Source organism: Tachyglossus aculeatus, chromosome 6 (assembly GCF_015852505.1).
Source record: "Tachyglossus aculeatus isolate mTacAcu1 chromosome 6, mTacAcu1.pri, whole genome shotgun sequence".
In the NCBI taxonomy this organism is placed as follows: Eukaryota; Metazoa; Chordata; class Mammalia; order Monotremata; family Tachyglossidae; genus Tachyglossus; species Tachyglossus aculeatus.
The window spans coordinates 26,989,595-27,009,752 of NC_052071.1; the positions used below are offsets into that span (position 1 = coordinate 26,989,595).

The following is a 20,158-nucleotide window of genomic DNA, read 5'->3' on the forward strand; positions in this document are numbered from 1 at the left end:
AAGAGCTGCAATATTTGGCCCAGAAGGCAAAATTCAAGGAAGTGAAAATAAAATCAACTTGGACTTAATACTAACCTATTTTCACTCATGTTGAAAGCCACTCCTTTCACTTAGGTATAGTGCAGCATTGTAACTCTTATCAGTGATACCAGCAACACAGTGATGATTTGATTACCTGTCAGCTGTCATCATCATTATCAGTATTTATTTACTAAGCCACTCTGATATGCCCAGTACTGGATTAGGCACTTGGGAACATACTATATAGACACAGAAGACATGGCCTCTGCCCTCCAAGAGCTAACACTGTACTACTCTCGTAGCTTTCAATGAATAAAGAACTTGGTCAACATAATTTGAGATCTACTGCCATCGTGCAGTTTAAAATTAGAAGGAGGGGAAATGAGTAGAGGAACTTTTCAATCTAGCAAGATTACTTAGGAGAACTGTGTATTGGCATATCTGCTCTTGAAAGACCAGATCATTTTCCTGCTCACCTAAGTCTTGTCGCAGCAATGGCAGCACAAAATACTTTGGAGAGGCCCAAGTTGAGGTGAAGTAAATTAGTTTTAAATCTGTAGTGTTCAGGTGTTAGAAAATCTAGTCTGCCAACCCTTTCCTCTGGGTACAAATAGCCGATACATATCCAAATGGCAACATTTTCTTTCCTAGAGAGTTTGGAGCATTAAGAAGAGGCTTGACTCAGAGGATGGCAGTAACACAGAGCCCTGACTGCCAGGTGTACACCCTCTGACCCTCTTGGCTCTCGCCTATGTCCACTTGTGGAACAGAAGCCCAGAGCACAGGACAAGAGGTACCAAAATAAGGATGGAAGTGACCAACTGGTCAGTGTCAGTCAATTCATTGTATTTAATGAACCTCCGCTCTGGGCAAAACACTGGATGAGGGGCTTGGGAGAGTTCAACAGAACCTGTAGACATGATCCCTGCCCTCAAGAAGAGTTGTGGGACAGTGGTCCCACTTTCCCCAAGGATGCCCGCACCCCTTTCTCTTAAGAAAAGCAAGACCCACCCGCAAAGTTAGGCAGTTATCAGGAGAGAATCTGGTGCAGAGCCATCAGTTAGCCAAAGCAGGCCTCACTGGAGAGCTGCAGGATGGGTGTTTTGGGATGCTACCTGGGAGCTACAGGTTGACTGTAAAAGAGCCTCTGCCTGACCACCCAGGGTACAAGGCTTCAGGGAGAGAAAGAACAGGGCTGCCGGGAGACAGAAAAGAAAGCCAGAAGGATGCACCAAGAAGTAAACCAGGGTAGGCAAATAGCACTTTTTGCACAGTCAGACACTGATATGTGTCAGAAAGATCAGAGCCATCTTGAATAGGCAAATGCAACTCAAACAGATCAATTAATATTGAGGGCAAAATTACTGAGAGTACAGTAGGCCCACAGGCACTCGTTTCACAATCTTGGAGCAAATGAATGAAAAGCAAGACCCGAGGTGAATATAAGATTACTCAGTTTGTAGCTTAAGTGCTCTAAGCCCAGTGAATATTCTTGTACTGGGTGTTTCACAGCTACCTAAACCTAACCAGCTGCAATTCTATTGAAGCTCTGTATTATTCAGCCTTTTGAAATGTGGGTGTTATTAGGAAACCAACATTTCATCATTAAAGAGAAACAAAGTATCCACAGAAACAGGTTAAAATCAAGGCAGGCGGTATGTATCGCAGCCGATTTATTTCAGGGTTGAAAAGCTAGAGACATTCAAACATGGTAAGTGGATATAGGCTCCATTTCCATTCAACTGAGTGGATCCTTTTCTTCCATCCAGAGTTCTGTAGGGGACTTCAGGGCACCTTTAAGAGCTGCAGAGGGAAAAAGGCACCTTCCCTTCCTGGTTTGCTCATGTTCTGTGCAGAGCAGGCTATGCCAGACTCATCCCCTTGTATGACCAGGCGTTTTGTTCCTTTCCAGTGGTGCCTCTTTTGAGCCTCTTGAAGAAATGTGCGAGTGGAACACTGGTGGTTCTTTTGATACCACCCTCTACTGCCCCTGTCTGTACCATTACCCTATCCAGATCACTTTCCCCAATCTCTAGTTCACCAACTCAAGGGCACCAATTAGAAACCCAGAACATTGTCAGAGAGGAGCAGACATCTTTTATCCTTAAATCAGCGTAGGCCCACACCAGACAGATTCAGACAGCCAAAACTCCAGGCCTCTCCCCTCTTTCCCCTTCAAGTTTAAAAAACTCCCACTTCTAAAATAGCTGCAAACAGTTTATTATTGACAGAATCAAATTGACTGGGGCTGTCAATTTGAAGGGGCCCCAGTTTCTGGACCCTATCCCTCCCCTTAAACAGCAGAGCCCCTAGGGTAAAGACTCCCAAGTGATCTCCCTATCTTTGCCTCCCAGCCCCAACGGTTTGGAGGATCAGCTGCCCCGGGCATGCCGTCCTTTTGCAGTTTAAGGCCAGAGGGGTGAAGTGTGAAGAGTGGAACAACCTGTTACTCCAGTAATTCCGCTCTAGGCAGTTAGGGATTCTGGGATCCAATTCTGTCCCAGCCTCGGTCCAGGGAGAGGGTGGTTTAAGAAGTGGAGTAGAAGGTAATCCTTCTGCTCTGACTTCACCCTCTATCTTCCCACAGGTCTGGGTCCACTAAATGAGGCTCACTTAGGGATGCCAGAACTCTTGTGTCCATCCTGTCCTTGATGTTTTAGCACATCAGTTTGGCACTACCCACTGCTTAGGCATAACTGTTGTGGTTTCATAAGACTAAGATATTTCACAGAGGCTGGGTCTATGACCTAGAATGACTTTAAAAGCTTGGAACCGGAAAATGCACTCATCGTGCAGATGTTCTTAGGTCTTAGAAATGAGGTATAATATGCAATGGTCAGAAGATCAAACTTAAGTGCAAATCCACACCCAAACAGAAAAAAATAACCTTACTAAATCTGAAAGATGGGTGGGTACTCATTGTCAAAAATCTGGTAGGGTAGTATCAGAAGAGACTTCAAAAGGTTTTACTTTCACTATTGAAATTTTTAAATTGCCATGCTGCAAACCTACAAGAAAAGGAAGCTACAACTGCAATAGGATTCAGTGGTAATAATATTCATAATAATAATAATAGCAATAATATTAAGCATTATTATGAAGGTAAGCATTTACTGTGTACCAACCATAGTGGCAGTGTAGTTTAGTAGAAAAAAACGCCGGCCTGGGAGTCAGAGGACCTGGGTTCTCATCCTGGCTCTGCCACTTGTCTGCTGTGTGACTTGGACAAAGTCACTTAACTTCTCTGTGCCTCCATTACCTCACCTGTAAAATGAGGTACAAGGTGTACTAAGTGCTGGAGCAGATACAAGTGAATCAGGTCAGACACAGTCCCTATACCATGAAGGGCTCACAGTCTAATCAGCAGGAAGAAAAGTTATTAAATCCTCATTTTTACAGATGAGGAAGCTGAAGCACGGAAAAGTTAATTGACTTGCCCAGGATCACACAGCCGGGATTAGTCTGCATTGGAATCCACATCTTCTGACTCCCAGCCCCGTGCTCTTCCCACTTGGTCTCATACTACTTCTCAATGACAAGTGCCTCAGTGGTGAGGAATGGGAGAAACTAAACCCACTGACCATGCCAGCTTAGGTATCTTGGGGAACTGCTCAGAAGAATCCAATTAGCTTATCTGCTCCTGAAGCCCAGTCAAATGCTTTTGTAAGAGCTACAAAAAAGGAATAGAGGCCTTGATATTTCTCCCTGCAGTAGTAATTATTAGTATCATCATTACTATTATATTTGTTACGGACTTACTATTATGTGTCAAACACTTGAGGATTAAGACTATGAGCCCCACATGGGACAACCTGATAACTTTGTATCTTCCCCAGCTCTTAGAACAGGGCTTAGCACATAGTCAGTGGAGACTGTGAGCCCACTGTTGAGTAGGGACCGTCTCTATATGTTGCCAGCTTGTACTTCCCAAGCGCTTAGTACAGTGCTCTGCACACAGTAAGCGCTCAATAAATACTACTGAATGAATGAATGAATGAACAAATACCATAATAATAATAATAACAATAATAACAACACTTTCTAAGTGCTAGGGTAGGTACAAGTCAATCAGGTTCGACAAAATCCCTGTCCCACATGGGGCTCACAGTGTAATCAGTGTAGTCAGAGTAATGGTAATAATTAATCAATCGAAGGTATTTACTGAGGGCTTACTGTGTGCTTGGGAGAGTACAACGCAAGGGAGTTGGCAGACACATTCCCTGCCCAAGAAAGTGGGAAAGTATAACAAGTCTAAGACACGTTCCCTGTCGACAGTGAGCCTAGACTAACCTTACCCCCTTTGGCATCAGTTGCACTGAAAGATCACGTCTGCAGTGCTGGGTTTTTCAGTCGAAAGCTCCAGTGAAATTCAAATAGTGTTGCCCGACTATATTCTTCAGTATTGTGTCCAGAAGGATTTGGATGACCAGAATCTTGCTGGTAATGGTAGGCAATGAGACTGCTGGGAGTTGCTACGGCAGGCTCTTTCACCTGTCTTCTTGAAAATGGTAATTGTGTTGGAGTTTTTGAATTCCTAAGGCATTTCTTCAGTGTTCCATATAGTGAGGAAGAACTTGGGCAGAGACCTTGGCATTAAGACCCTGCCTTTCTTAAAGAATTCTTCAGAGCTCGTTGTCGGCAGGGAAAGTGACTGCTAGCTGTGTTGTACTGTACTCTCAAGTGCTGATTACAGTGCTCTGCATGCAGTAAGTGTTCAGTAAATAGCACTGATTGATAGAAATGACATCAGATCCTTGCAGGCGTTCTACTCTTTACCATGATAGTAATCACCTTGTAATTCGGAACTTAGGATCAGTCAGCAGTATTTATTGAGCGTCCGCTGTGAGCAGAGCACAGTACTGAATCCTTGGGAGAGTACAGTAGATGAAGAAGAAACGGCCGCTGCCCAAATGGATCGTACAGGCTAACTTTAGTTACCGTGCCTTCAGTTAGTGAGCCTTCCCTTCCCTGTTTCTATGGTTTTCTTAGAAGGACCTCATCTTCAGTGGTGGAAAGTCTGTGGAGATCATTACAGTATGCTTGCCAGCACTGTAATTTCCCTCTTAGCCTGGGATGAGAGCAAAGTCACCTGCGGTTATCCGTTGAGCTCTGGCATTGAATACAGGGTTCTGAGTCTAATGGCCCTTAGCCGAAATCTCGATGTCTTAAGCGTTGACATTCTACCACTGGTCAAGGAGATGTCTTAGCCGCATCTGCAAATCATGATGCGAGTTTTGGAAGGTCTCTCTTGTATTATGATTCTGAGGCTCTACAAAGTATTGATTATACATTTCTTTCTTTACTCCAAATAGTCTTTTTAATCAAACCCACCTTGGTGGGACCTCTTTGCCGTGCCAACCACCTTGAGCATTGTCTTGAAGCCAAGAAGTGCCCCTTTGTTATTCCTGTAGGTACTTCGAGTTGAAATTCCTGGTTTCAGTTGAACTACTATGACATTGTCACTGAGCAACTGTACTCAATAGATTAATGGTATTTATTGAGCGCTTTCTGTGTGCAGAGCACTGTACTAAGTGCTTGGGAAAGTACAGTAACAACCGAGTTGGTAGTCACAGTCCCTGCCTGCAAGGACCGTACAATCTACATGGGGAGGCAGATGTTAACTTAAAGGTGTTTTCATTCATGAAAAGCAGCATGGCTCAGTGGAAAAGAGCCTGGGCTTTGGAGTCAGAGGTCATGGGTTCAAATCCCAGCTCCGCCAATTGTTAGCTGTGTGACTTTGGGAAAGTCACTTAACTTCTCTGGGCCTCAGTTACCTCATCTGTAAAATGGGGATTAAGACTGTGAGCCCTCTGTGGGACAACCTGATCACCTTGTAACCTCTCCAGTGCTTAGAATAGTGCTTTGCACATAGTAAATACTTAATAACTGCCATCATTATTATTATTATTCATTAATTCATTATCCTGGAGTTATTTTGGTAGTTTGGTAGCTATTTTGTTTGTTACAATGCTTCAGCATTCAACACCTCGCCTGGCTGCAGTGATAAATACATCTTTTCAAGACCATGCTGCAGAACAATCCTCTCAAAATGAGATGCTATTGTTTAGACCTCCAGTGCCTTCACCATATCTGTCGAATATTTGGAAGGTGAAATGAGTGTTGGTAACTTAGAGCTGAGTAGAAGTAGACCATTACTGTTTAGCTCCAGTACCATTTTAAGGCTATCCATTTTAAAGATACAAAGAGACATCAGGATTGAGACCTCTGAGAAGGAACTGACTCTTGTGATACTGTTTGGCTTCGGATTTCAAGGTGATAGAGTTGCAAAACTGGTGACAGGCCCAGCATTCAATCACCTTGCCCCCTCCTACCTCACCTCTCCACTCTCCGACTACAACCCAGCCCACACACTTTGCTCTTCTAATGCCAACCTTCTCGTTGTACCTCAGTCTCATCTATTTCACTGCCAATCTCTCGCCCACGTCCTACCTCTGGCCTGGAATGCCCTCCCTGTTCATATCTGACAAAGCCTTAATGAAGGCACATTTCCTCCAAGAGGCCTTACCTGACTAAGCCCGTCCTTTCTTCTTTTCCCATTCCCTTCTGTCACCTTGACTTGCTGCCTTTATCACCCCCCTCCCAGACCCACAACGCTTATGTACATATCTGTAATTTTATTTCTTTATATTAATGCCTGTCTCCCCTTCTAGACTTTAAGCTCACCATAGGCAGGGATTGTGTCTGTTATATTGTTATATCACACTCTCCCAAGGGCTCAGTACAGTGCTCTGCACTCAGAAAATACGATTGAATGAAGCAAATTCAGCACAATAGCAAGACACTAGCTGTACATACTTAATGTAACTGTAAAGTCACTTGTCAGTCAATCAGTGGTATTTATTGAACACTTACTGTGTGCAGAACACTACACTAATCACTTGGGAGAGTAAAAATATGATGGAGTTGGCAGACATGATCCCTACTCAAAGAGAGTTTACAAACCAGTCACCCATAGATATTTTTCAGCCATAAATGCATTCATGGATAGGGTCTCATCATCTCTGAAAATGATGTCCAACTGTGAATATTGTGTTTAATTGGTTATGAAAGAGGTGTAAGCATTCAAGCAATCATGTAATTTTGCATTTTAAAAATGTAATGGCTTCAAACGTGGTGCAGCATTATTTGCCATTATTACCCATAACAATAATACCGCAAGGCCTGTGAACTTCTGCAAGGGCAGAGGTGTCAGGCTAGGAATCCTAAATCCAGTGCCCTGTATACACGCCTATGGATGGGAGGTGGGAGTTTGGTGGTGTCTCTCTACTGGGAAGTAACGTGAACTAGTGGAAATAGCACAGCCCTAGGAGTCAGAGGACCTGAATTCTAATCCTTCTCTATGCTTCAGTTCCCGCACCTGTAAAATGTGGATTTGATACCTGTGCTCCCTCCTACTTAGAATGTGAGTTCTATATGGGATCTAATTATCTCATACCTACCCAGCACTTAGTACAGTGCTTGGCACAAAGTGAGCAATTAAATACCATGATTATAATAATAATTAGTATTACTCATCTCCCCCATTAGACTGCAAGTTCCTGGAGGACAGAGACTATTCCTTTTGTCTTTGTAGTAAGTTTCTCAGGTTCCTGTTAGAGTTCTGTGCACATAGTAGATAGTCAATAAATGCTGTCATAAATGAGGAGGAAGAGGAAAGACCCCCACGGAAAGAGGGGAGGAGGATGACCCATCCGATCTGGGCCCTGGGGCCCCTAGTGCAGCTAGTCACCTGGCCAGTTGTCCCCAGAAAGGCTCCATTCCAAATGAATCAGTCAATCAGTCTTATTTATTTATTGTGGTATTTAAGTGCTTACTATATGCTTACTATACTATAAGCCGACTACTCCCTGTCCTGCTTGGGGCTCACAATCTGACTAGGAGGGAGAACAGGAAAACCGAGGCACAGAGAAGTTAAGTGACTTGCCCAAGGTCACAAAGCAAATTATTAGCAGATGTGGGATTCGAACCCAGGTCCTCTGACTCCCAAGGCCCATGCTCTTCACTAGGCCATGTTGCTTACAGAGCTCTGTACTAAACATTTGGGAGAGTACAATCTAAAAGAGTTGGTAGACACATTCCCTGTCCCCATAAAGTTTACAGTCTAGAGGCAGCACACTAGGAAGATGCTTCATCTTTGTCTGGGGGCTAAGTCAAACCCCAAATTTAATCAGACATTTTTTGAAAGCTGATGATTAGCTATCATTGGTATCTTATACTTTTGAGTTTCTGCAATAACAGCACTGATATTTTTTCACTTGCAAATGTTAAACAGTTTCAGTAGGAGTTTTTATCCTATGATCTCCTAGCTCTTTACAAACAGTAATTAGTTTAGCCTCACCCCACCCCTGTGAAGCAAGTGAGTATTATCATAGGCATTTTTTCTCCCTGATAGAGAGAAAAGGGGTTGCCCACTGTGAAACTAGCTAAGCAAGCAATACTGGCAGAATAATGATTCTGATCCAACTCGGACAAGACCAGGGTACTCCCAAGTTTCTTGGGAGTAATTTTCTTCTGTAGAACCCAAAAGTTCAGATTGACTTCAGTTCACTTTGGTGATGTTTTTCAGGTTTCGGGTTTCCAGTTGCTATTGGAAAACCCACTCAGGTTAACTGCAGGTTCTAACAAGTAATTTTGCGGGCCAAGAAGTGAACCAGAGGCTCAATGTAAACCTAATGTAGTGTCTTCCTCTAAAACCTCGATATGATGTGACTGATCTAATTTTAACAGTTACTAAATTGAAAAGAAGAAAATGTTTCAGTTGAATCTGTTACTTGTTTTATCATTTTCTGTGTGTCCTCGCATAGGCATGCAGAAATTGGTATTGTATCCTACTCTTCTGATTGAGAGTATCTGCTGGCGTCCCAGCAGGTATTGCAAAGTTTTAGATTAAGCATTTAGTACAGTGCTCTGCACACAGTAAGTGCTCAATAAATGCGATTGAATGAATGAATGAATTAGATTGTTCTAAAGGCTTTTAGGGAAAGAAGTTCTGATTGAATGAAGAAGGAACTGGCCTGTTTCATTAAATAAAATAAACAAAGGAAATAATGCTTTGATCCTTTGTACCACCTAAAATATACCATAGCAGAACTCTGGGTTGTGTGAATTAACCTGGGAGAAGTTTATTTTTTTTTTTAATGGAATTTGTTAAGCCCTTACTGTGTGCCAGGCACTGTACTAAAACGTTGGGATAGTTACAAGCTAATTAAGTTGGACACAGTCCATGTCCCTCATGGGGCTCACAGTCTTAATACCCATTTACAGATGAGGTGACTGAGGCACAGAGAAGTTAAGTGACTTACCCAAGATCACACAGCAGACAAGTGGCAGAGCGGAATTGGAACCCGATCCTTCTTACTCCCAGGCCCGTGCTTTGTCCACTCTTCCTCAACTAAGTAAATGCTCTCACTGCAGAGTTGTTATTCACAAGGTTGAATGAATCTTCATTGTTCTTAAGTGCTGCTTTCATGACAATTGGCTTCTCTATTCCCAAAATTTTGCAGAAATTTGAGACGGAGTGCATTTCCATCCCCACCAGCAAGTGGAAGTAGATGTTACACGGAAGGTGCTAACTAAAAACAGACTGCTTTGCTTCTCATCATCTTTTTTATTTTTATCTTTCTCGACAAGGAAAGTGGTCCTAGGTTATCCTGGTGCTCTGCCTTTAACACTTTGTTAAGCACTTTGTCAGACTTTCCAATGGAACTCTCTGCCCACTGTCCCAGTTCTCTTACAGAAGTTGACACCTTTTTCCTGTACTGGCAAGACAGCCGGTACAAGCCTGAGAGGTGACCTCTTCTGCTCCTTCTTTCTGTGACAGCCTAGTCTACAGCCAATTCCCCCCACCCCCGGCCGTACCCAGTCCACTGACTCTGTTTTCATCAGAACTAGAAGTTAGGTGGGAGGAGGTGGGTCCCACACCCTCTCTGAAATTTGGCTAAAACAGCAACCACTACCACTGTCGAATTAGCAGAGATAGAACTTGAAAACCAAGCTATGTGGAGCCTCCTACCTCTCAAGCCTTGGGTAACTACGTCCAGACACCCAACATACCTCACACTTTCAGCCTGGGACAATCCTCTATGAACAGTGTGGGACAAGTCAGGTGTGTGGGATTCAGATCCCTTTCTGGCCTACGAGATCGATTGCCGTTGTTCTGAAGATAAAATGTTGCATGGGGGAATGTTGTCTGTTGTCTCTCCCATGCAGACTTGAGCTACAAATTTGCCTTGAATTCTAATCGGGTCCCTCCAAAGCAATGGATTAAAGCTGTCCTGTGGGGACTGAGCGAGGTGATGTATTCATTCAGTCATATTTATTGAGCACTTACTGTGTGCAGAGCACTGTACTAAGAACTTGGGAGAGTACAATATAACAATCAACAGACACATTCCCTGCCCACAACAAGCTTACATTCTAGAGGACAAGCTGACAGCATCAGGTGCCTCTGTACTTGCCATAAAATCAATCAATCAATCGTATTTATTGAGCGCTTACTGTGTGCAGAGCACTGTACTAAGCGCTTGGGAAGTACAAGTTGGCAACATAGTTGGCAAAATCAAGGCTGCTGTAGTTCCACCAGCCTAGCCAAATACACTTCGGAAGTGTGAGAAGCATCAAATCTGAAACAGGAGTGCCCGATCACTTACAATCATTTGGCATTGGATTACCTTTTGTAAAACTCCTCATTCCTAGACTGTATCAACTCTATTATATTGTATTCTCTCAGACATTTCATAAAGTGCTCTGCACACAATAAGCATTCATTAAATATTATGGACTGATTGTCTAGAGGCACAGGGGGAGACATAAAAACATCCTGGGATTCCCCCTAGATTAGCTAACTATCCTAGGTATCCAGGTATTCCAGTTTGGCTCTCACTGGTCTGAAAAATTAAATTGTCGCAACACCCGTGCCTTATAAGCTTGTTGGAGAAAATGATGAAAGAGAAATACTACATTTTTCCCTCTTAAATCATTTCAATATGGAGAAGATATGAATCATTACAACCTAAAGTGGATTAACCAGTATTTATACCCTAATCAATATTTTTCTTCAGGTAATTTGTAGTTTCTGTGGAACAGGGAATTGACAGAATTTAGGGCTTTTTTATTTGGCTTTTGACTTTTTCTTTCTTGGCAGTTATGAACTGTAATTTTAGAGTATTTGTAAAATATTGGAGTTGAAATCTTCAAGGTCCATCCTGAATGTATCCAGCCATCAAGTGCAGGCGGTCCCTCTTGTGCTATTCCAGCCAGCTTGAATTTCAAACGGCATTGTCTTTCAGGTGTGAGCAGAGCCATCACTCGTGGGCAGGGAATATGTCTGTTTATTGTTGTATTGTACACTCCCAAGTGCCCTGCACACATTAAGTGCTCAATAAATACGATTGAATGAATGAATTTGAAGCCAAGCATGCTGACGCAGCCTCTCCTAACTCCTTTTCTTTGCTCTTCATTTCTTTTGTGCCTTGAATGGCTTTTTAATAGGCATCTCCTCAGCCAGACTTACTCATTCAATTTCAAACCATGTCACCGTGGAAGAATTTTGGAGCCTGAAGAAATGTATGACTCTGCGTAGTACTCAGCCTGGCTTTTTTCTGAGCCGGACATGAGAATTTTCAAATTGGGCTCAGTTACACTAAATTGAAAGTTAGTGTAAACTCTGAATTCTGAGGTCCTCTGGGAGCTTACAATGCCTTCCAGTCAAGGTGAACTCAGTAGTAAGGGCAAAGAGTAGCTCCGTCCTGGGTGCTAGAGAGAAAGCTCTATTAAGTGACCTTTGTGAATTTAATTTGTGTTTCTCATTAGTGGAGTACACAAGAACATAAATACCAATATTAGGTCAGAGTGATCGCTCTTCCATTCAGTATTCTGACTCAGACTGTAGCAACAGGATGTTTGTGGAGATTCCACATAACATCCCTAACCTTTACCTCCACATCCCTTACTTTGAAGCTAAAAGCCCATTTGAACTGCTGGTCCATGACTTAAACCAGACTCTTGAATCTACCGATTGATGCTCCTGCCATATGTTGAGCATTTTGCATGTGAAGAAATGTTAACGTTTGTTTATTTCAAAGTACAGGAGGTGTTCTTTGGGAACCCTTTCTTTCGTTGGAGCTGTTCAGGCCATGATATGTTTCAGAGAATGAGGCCTTGATTTTGGCCTGATTCTCAGCCTTTCTAATCTCAAAACGACTGGAGAGATAGGGGGAAAAATGGGATGTGAGTTCTTATTTGATCAGCGGGTGACTGTTCAGTTCTCCCTCCCCATCTGGGAAGCTGCGCAAGGTCTAAGAAAGGTATGAAATCAAAATGTAATCTGGAAAAAAGTATTCTTTATGGTCCCCATTAATTCACTCTTTTCTGCCTTTTTAATTGCTCTCCAGATAATACCTCAATCTGGAGAATTTATTTTTAGGTTAATTCATTCATTTATTCATAAGTATGTATGGAGTGACTACTGTGTGCAGAGCATTGCACTTGGATCTTGGGAGCATATGATACCAGAAGATCCAGCCCCTACCCTCGAGGAAAATGTGGTCTCATGGGAGAGAAAAGCTAAGCAGAGAGCGTAAGAGAGTTGTCCTCCACTTGGAAAATGACCCTGTTGATAGGAAATTGTAGCCACTGGTGAAAGTGTCCCATTGAGAATCTCTTTCTCACTTGCACATATTTTCCTATGAGAAAGACAGCAGGGCACCCTTTCTGGTCCCTCGCTATACAGGGGAATATTGCTCAGACACCACTGCCACCTGTCTGCTGTGTGGCCTTGGTCAAATCACTTAACTTCCCTGTGCCTCAGTTACCTCATCTGTAAAATGGGGATTGAGACTGTGAGCCCCACCTGGGATGGGGACTGTGTCCAACCCAATTTGCTAGTACCCACCCCAGTGCTTTGTATAGTGCCTGGCACGTAGTAAGCTTTCAACAAATTCCACAGTTAATTGGTTAAGAGAAGAAAGGTGGATCTTGCTGCCAGCGGGAAGTGAGCTTGAATTATTTTTGCAGTTAGCGATGGTTGGCTCTGAGCCATCTGAGAGTTCTTTCCCGGGGTCCTTGGGCCTAACGGCACACATTGCAAGATACGGAGAACAGGTCCAGTTAGTGGTAACAGGACCAAATATCTCTGAGCTCTCAACAGCAGCAAACACCCGCACGTATTTCATAAGCTATCTTTGAGGACAATCCTCAGAGTGGCTTGGTAAGAATAAACAGTGTACAATCAATGGGAGCAGGTGGGAAAGCCGACAGGAAAACAACCAATATAGTAAGAGATGAAAGGGGACATTTTAGGAGGTCTTTGAAGATGAAGAGGGATGTGGTTTGACAGGTTTGAGGCGGAAGTCAAGACTAAGGTACAATTAGGTGTTTGAGAACAGTGAAGAGTGTGAGCATTTGATATTCACCCACCCTCAGCTGCGCAGCATTTATGTCCATATCCATAATTTATTTGAATGTCTTTCTCCTCCTCTAGACTATAAGCTCCTGGTGGGCAGAGAAAGTGGCTGCCACCTCTCTTGTACTGAACTCTTTCAAGTGTTGTAAACACTAATAATAATAATAATAATAATGGCATTTGTTAAGTGCTTACTATGTGCCAAGCACTTTTCTAAGTGCTGGGGGGGGGATACAAGGTAATCAGGTTGTCCCACATAGGGCTCACAGTCTTAATCCCCATTTTACAGATGAGGTAACTCAGGCACAGAGAAGTTAAGTGACTTGCCCAAAGTCACAAAGATAACAAGTGATGGAGCAGGAATTAGAACCCATGACCTCAGACCCCCATGTCCGTGCTCTTTCCTCTGAGCCACGCTGCTTCTCTAGACAAGTACCATTGACTGATTAATCAATTGAGTGTAGCAGAAGTATAGTGGAAAAGTCATAAGAGAAGTGGGTCATCATCAGAGGTTTCTAAAGAGGGAGTGATGCTTTCGGGAACAAACTCTTCACTTCCAAAGTCCTGTGAATGCCACTTAAATTCAGCGTATTATTATGTTAGGAACTGGGATAGAAACTTATACTAGACATTCTGTAGCATTTTTATAAAAGCCAACTGTAAAAACAAATGGAAGTTGGAGGGCTAGGTAATCCAGCAGCATCTTTGTTTCTTCCTGACTAAAGATATTTAGAGGTGTGTTTTTTTTTAAAGGAGAAGTTCTTAGTTTTATTTGAGAGAGGAAGTTCATACTACCCGGGAGACTGATGAGGGAAAGGCAATTCAGTGATATCCACTTATGAAATGAAAGAATAATGGTTAAATAGTTTAGTACAGTGCTCTGCACACAGTAAGCGCTCAGTAAATATGATTGAATGAATTAAATAGTTAATTTTCAACTGCTCTCCTACCACAGAAGCTAACGTAACCAGCATTTCAAAAGCAAGGAAATATGGGACCTGAGGTTGCTCCAGATGACTAAAATAATAGGGAGGAAAATCAGCGAAATTGAGTGATGTTATTAACAGAAGGAAAATTTAGGCCAGACTGTGTAAAAGTAAATCTCGAGTAGACTTGCATCCCAGAAAAACATTTTGAGCCATTTTGGCAATCAATTTTCTTCGTCAGTATTCAGTTACTTGCTAATTGTATTGATTTTTATCAACTATGTGTGCAAATCAATTTTATATTTTAGTGCTGTTAAAAGCTTCCCTCCTACCCGGTAGCCAGAAGCATTCTGTGATCACAGACAACATCTTGTTTTATAGTCCCCCAGTTCATTTGGTTGATGGTCTTCTCTCTCTCCTTTCCTGTTTTTCCACGTTCCATTTGATGAGTGACTCTACGGATATGCCTCTTGCCTCCTTCCACGGAGGTGGGTAGAAATGTGGGCATTACCGGTTCAGATAAATGGGACAGCAGAATGTATCCGCTGCCGGTTTCAGCCCAAGAGAAGGGTGGGCTCGAAGGGTGAGCCACACATTGGCAGGGTATTCCTGATCCTTCGGTGACACTTGTGCGAGTCCCTGAAATGACCTACGTCGTGCGGGCTATAAAATGGAGGGGATGGTGTTCCCGCCCTCAAAGGGCAGGTTGTGAAGGTTAATTATTTCATGCTTTCTAAGGGCTTTGAAGATGGAAGGATGGGACTCAGTGAAAGCTTGAGCATTATCGTTGTTATTATCATAAAAGGACAAGGAGTGTGGAGAACACTCCTTCTGCCAAGTTGTGATTTGGGTTTTGGAAGAGTAGGCGATAAAATTAACATTTTGAAATAATGCAAGCCACTCGACTGGTCCAAACTCATCCATTTCTGGAAATTGAATGGTTTGTGCACTCCAAATGAAGTAGTTGTCTCTGCCGACTCTCAGTAGAGCACAGGAAACGTATGCCTCTCTACCAAATAAAACAGCATTCTCCATTTGTTTGTTTATGCCCTTGGCTGTCTCAAATTGTTCCTGTCAAGCATACCTATTTTCCAAGATATCTTTTTTAAGTGTAAGCTACACACTCTTGAGTTAGAAAAATAAAAGTTTTATAAGTAAGCCAGAGAAACTGATTCCCATAATTGAAATAGAAATGGCTTATGGATATTGCTGTCAGAAATGGCAGTGTACTTTGAACTTCTTCAGGTTGCAAATCATCAGCCACGAAGCCCGGAGAGTTAGGGCTCTTTCATTTCACCGACCTCCCTCTTGACTTTTGCAGTCCAGATTTTATGATGCTGTGTTCGCTGCCGCCATGTACCAAAATATTCCCGAGGGAGCGTCTTGCGTAAACAAATAGCTCCATGAGGGAGTATCCAAGACAAGTGTCCTTTTGTGAAGAAATTGAATATGATGCAAGAAAATGAAGGCAACTCAAACTAAGATTTTAGTTGGATTCTTCTACAGCCCTTTCCTTATTGCAACCCCACAATCCTTGCTGAGGGAGTCTGGGAAAATGCACACTTCCGTGCCTTCCCAGTGAGCCAGTTCTTAATCCCAACGTGGCCATGTTTGGTGGAAGAAAGCATTTTCCAGACCCACTGGGGGCTGTACGCATTATCACCAATATAACTTGCAGTCAGGATTTTTTTAAGCTAGGAAATTGATCTTCCTTTTTATCCTTACTACAGAAAGAAGCAATATCATTTTGTACATCATAGTTCCATTTCACTACATTGATTGGCTACCTTAACAGCTTGTTTGCTGTTGTCTGTATTTCAAAATCCAAAATGGCCTGAGTAATCTCATTTTTCATTTTTTATCTGGGTTAAGCTGCAGTTTTAGTATTTTTTTTTCAGTTGCATGTTATTATGCAACACCTAGCTAGCTTTCCACACTGGCAAGCATTTTCTACTGATACTAATAGAAACTTGCCTCCATTGTAACTAAAAGGTGGATTTTTAGGATTTTATCTGGTTCAACCCAATTTCTACCACCAAATCATTTTTTTTAATTAGGGTTTTATCGACTCCCACCCCCAAACCCACAGCATCTGTTTAAACACATTAAAACAAACAAAAAAAAAAACTGGGCTACAGTCTTCTTAAGTCCCTTTAGGTCATATGTAATGAATTAACAATATCTACACTGTCATTGATAGCACGAGAAGCTTAAAATGTATCATAATTTTTTTTTCTGGGGAATCGTCTGTCTCCCCACTCTGAAGAATTTGTAGTTCCCATGGGTAACTGGCACTTGTATTAAGTTTTTACATCTCTTTTGGTGGGTCATCATTCTTCTTGTTCCAGTACAGAGATTTTCACCTCAAAAGCAAAATCAGTCCTCTTGTTAAATTTTGAATTGGCCCAAGAGTCCAGTCTATAATCCCATAAAGTTGTTTTAACAGTGCTTATGTTGCAACAGTTGCAAGCGTGCATTGAGCTGAACTCTCCGGGTCTCCCGGTTGATGATTTGCAACCAGAAGAAATTCAAAGTATGTTCGATTATTTGCAAATGCTGGGAAAGAATAGTACTGCTGTAGAGTTGCATGTCATGCAGCTCTGCCTTTTAACTTTTCAAATTAAGACTAAGATTAAGCCTCCCAATTTTTAAAGATCGTATAAAAATTGAAATGTAAGCCCAATTTGTCCCCAAATTAAAGTAATAAATAGCCTATTGTTCTCACTGAACTTACATATTCTTAACTAAGAAAAAGACTCCATCCCCTAATTGTCCCCCAGAGGTTCATGGTGGAAGAGGCCTATGGTAGTTTAGCCTGTGGCCTTGCATCACGTTGCTGACTGCAAGTGCATTTCGCCAGTAGGTCTGTGCAGCTCCTCTTATATTAGAAATCACAAGCTAGATAACCAATATACAGGTTATTATAATACACAGAAGATAAATGTACTGGTTCTGCTGGAGGCTGTCTTTAGGCTGTTTGTTGTGTGTCTCTAACCCTGCCACTACATCACACACTTGCCCGATCCCGGTATTACCCTACAAGCCTGTCTAATGGGATCCTCAGTTGCTGATGCCGACTTACCCTGACCTACTTCTTTCTTATGTCCCAGCAAGCTGTCAAGAACTATCAGAGCACTGGGAGTTGAAATAAACACTCACCAAAGGGAAAAGCAACTCTGTCTCTGGTGAATCTAATTAGCTTTGTTTAACTGGCTTGTTGGCTTTGGAAATCACATCAGTTTTAGTCAGATTTGGGGAGTAAAAAAATCAGTAATTAAAATCAAATGATGCAGAACTTTATTAAAAGTCAAGGGTTTGAAAAGGGCACTCAAGAAGGTGATTTCAGGTGAAATACCCAGGCAGTTGCAATTGAGGATTTTCAATGAGGGAAATTAATCAGAGACCCTTATTCTGGAGAAGAGTTCATTTTTCACCAAGTTGACATCCCTGGGATTTTATACACTTTTGACTGGAAAAGCTGTTTTTAGGCTCTGAGTCTGTCACCGTATATTTGAAAATTCACATATTTTCTGGTTAAAGGTTTTCACCTCTCTGACCACGGTTTCAAGCCTTTCAATATGCATCTTCAGATTTCCCCACCCCAGTTCTTCTCCCCCATCTCTTCACCATCCTCCCTCCTCTGCCCAGACATCCTGTCATCCTCCCCCGTCATACATCAAGAATGTACCTTCCATAGAAAAATCTATCTTCCCCATTGCTCCTTCGATTCTCACCCCCCTCCCAACTAACTTCTCTCCACTTCCCTCAACTTCAGCCATTTGCCACTTCTCTTCTCATTCAGGAGTTTCAGGTCTTTTCCACCCTGGAAAACCCCCAAGCTCTCCACAATGCCCTTTCCAGTTCTCATCTCTTGCATGCCTCCTTTTCATGTACAAGCACCCCCACCCTTACCTTATATTATTGCTAAATTCTCTCCGGCTCACTCCAATTTAGTTTCATGCCCCTGCACTCCAGAAATCACTTTAGAGTTAGCCAAGCCCGTCAACAACCTCTTCCTTGGCAGTTCCTGAAACTAATTCTACTTTCCCTCTTTAAAGCCTTTGGCACTAGTCATCACATTCTCCTTGAATGTCCCACCTGACTTCCAAGGAACCATTTCACTCTCTCTGGACAGGTCACACTTTCCCTTGTCCCAGGACTGGGACACTTGGTAGTTTTCATCCACTACAGAACTTGGGGGTTGATCAGATTTTACCTTAAAGTAACAGCTACCAACTCAACACAGATGATCTTGACCTCTTCCTGATTCCCAGAGACCTTTGTTTTTTCTAGTGTACAGCAAGGGGGCATCTCTAATTATGTGTCTTACCATCATGTCAGGCACAACATGACTAAGACAAAATTGCCTATCAGCCCCATTTGCTTAACTCATCAATGACTAGGGTGAGGCTACCGTATCTCCCTGCCACCAAACCAAGAATTCCGAGGTTATCTTTGATTCCACTTTATGTTTTACTTCCCATTTCCTGTCACTCACCAGAACCAGTTGCCCTTCTTCCATAATGTTTGTCACACTCACCTCCTCCTCTCCATCACCTTTATTCCAGGTGCATCATCCAGGCCCTAATTATATTACAGTTGGACTGTTATTGCCACCCCTCCTTTCTGATTTCTCTATTTTCCATCAGCCATTCCTCCAGGCAAGAACAGGCCCATTTTTCTCACCGATCATATATACCCATCATCCTCTTCTTCAAAACCCTTTAATGGCTTCGGGAACTTGCTGCATTGAAAGGTATGCCTTAAAATATCTATGTCCTCCTCTCCACTTGCCCCCTTTGTGTGTTTTATCCCACTCATATTCAAGCTTTCTCCCAGACTGTCCTTTATTCGTAGAATGCCTTATTTACATTCTTAATCAAAGGTTCATTCTTCAAAGCCCACTTGAAATTGTACCTCCTCCAAGAAGACTTTCCCGATTGAGTGGCCTAGACACCTCGTCCACCTTTGAGTCATCTTCTCTCGCAGTTTGCCTTAGCGAAGAAACTTTTAGCACGTTTCATCCTTTTTGGCACACTTCTACTCATCTGTTTCTTTGTTTTTTGGTCTATATTAGGGTTTTTCACTTTGGGCTGCAGGTATGCAGTCACAGGCTTGTGGGGAGTAAACCCTATTATTGGGTAGCCCACCACTATCAATTGATAGTAATTCTAATGTCGTCATGACTTCAATCAATCCATCTTATTTATTGAGCACTTACTGCGTGCAGAGTACTAAGTGCTTGGGAGAGTACGGTATCATAGAGTTGGTAGACAAGTTCCCTGTACACAAGGAGCTTACAATGTAGACTTCCTTCTCTCTGCTTGAAGCAACTGAGTTCCAGCACCCACTTTGTTTAATTTAATTCCTCTGAATAATGTATAAAGAGTGTCAGAGCTAGACTCAAAATTTACTGCCAGGTAGAGACCCTACAGGACTTCGTACATAGAGAGTTGAAGATTGGAATCTTATCATTTTCAGTACCCAAGTAAAACCCAGCTGAATACCATCTCATAAAAAGATCAATTTCTTAAATGAATATGAAATAAATTTCATAAACCACCAGAGGCCTCTTAACCCTTTTAAAGGGAGAGACTTATTAAAACAATACAATTTTGATGCACCAAGGTTATTCAGCTAACAGGATTTTACAGTACCTTAACTTCAGTGAAGCACATAATGAACAGTTCATCTCTTTTATTACATCTTCTAAAATTCCCTGTTACTTTGCTTATAAAAGCAGAAAGAAACAAAAGAATGGAAGGGTGCAAGACACAGGCAGAACAAA

General features: G+C 42.3%; 1 protein-coding gene across 3 annotated transcripts in view; it reads left to right on the forward strand.

The window, feature by feature from the left end:
* The window catches only part of MAMLD1 (mastermind like domain containing 1), a 130,433-nt gene that overhangs the window by 17,386 nt on the left and 92,889 nt on the right, over positions 1 to 20,158 (forward strand). The window lies entirely within an intron of this gene.